Here is a 1374-nt window from a genome sequence, read left to right as displayed (position 1 = left end):
ATGTGTTTCGTTCTATCTCCCTTAACGTATCCATCTTTGAGCTGAGCAATACAAGCTGCATTGTCCTCATAGATGATCGTTGGTTCTTCCTTTTCCTTTCCCACGGCCAGGCCACTCTCTTTAAGGATATGGCCGGTCATGTTCCTCAACCACACAAGCTCTCGGCTTGCTTCATACATGGCTATGATCTCGGCATGATTAGATGATGTTGCCACTAAGGTTTGTTTTGTGGACCACCAACTTACTGCAGCCCCACTGTGTATAAACACATAACCTGTCTGAGATCTAGCATTGTGTGGGTCAGATAAGTACCCAGCATCTGCATATCCGGCCAAGCTATCTCCTGGTCGGCTCGTATAGATCAAACCGAGATCGGTTGTTCCTTGCAGATATCTGAACATATGTTTTATTCCGTTCCAGTGCCTAAGTTTCGGACATGAACTGAATCTAGATAGTAAACTCACGGCAAAACTAATATCCGCTCTTGTATGGTTAGCCAAATACATTAAGGCTCCAATGGCACTTAGATAAGGTATTTCCGGCCCGAGCATATCCTCGTCTGGCTTCCTTGGTCTGAATGGATCCTTCTCAAGGTCTAAGGACCTCACGACCATAAGACTCGACAACGAATGAGCCTTGTCCATATTGAACTGCTTGAGTATCTTTTCTGTATATGTCTTTTGATGCACAAGGATTCCATTATCCACATACTCAAATTGCAGTCCCAAACAGAACTTAGTTTTTCCTAAGTCTTTCATTTCGAATTCTTTCTTTAGACATTCGACCGTTTGGGAAATCTCTCTAGGGGTCCCAACCACATTCAGGTCGTCCACATAGACAGACACAATCACGAAGCCCTTGCTGTCAAATCTCTTTATAAAGATACTGTAATGACCCCAACCCCAGGGTATCTCCAAAGGCCAACTTGTTTTTTTAAAAAAAGAAAGAAAGAGAGAGAGAGAGAGAGAGAGAAAGAGAGAGAGAGAGAGAGAGAAGAGGAAGGGAGACAGCTTACCTGAGTTATCACCGGAGCCACCGCGCCTAGAGACCACGTTGAGCTCGTCACCACCGTTCGCTGCAGCTTAGAATCGCCGGAAACCGCCATGCAGTTAAGCTTAGTTTCGTCCGTTTAGTAAATCGACCATAACTTCTTAACCATTGCGAATCTCGTGCATCCAAGCCCATCATCGTGTTCCTCTCGTCGAGACGAAGCCGTAGACACCAAGCACGCCTCAAACGGAGCCCGGACAAAGCCGTACGCGCCTCCAGAAAACCGCCCTTCGCGCGCGCGTGAAACGCACGCGCCGCCGCCGGAAATCGTCGCCACCGCAGCTCCGCCGCCGGACCACCGTCCGCCGCCGCAGCTCCGCCGTC

The sequence above is a fragment of the Brassica oleracea genome, chromosome C3, assembly GCF_000695525.1.
Source record: "Brassica oleracea var. oleracea cultivar TO1000 chromosome C3, BOL, whole genome shotgun sequence".
Lineage (NCBI taxonomy): Eukaryota > Viridiplantae > Streptophyta > Magnoliopsida > Brassicales > Brassicaceae > Brassica > Brassica oleracea.
This window is presented reverse-complemented; position numbering follows the sequence as displayed.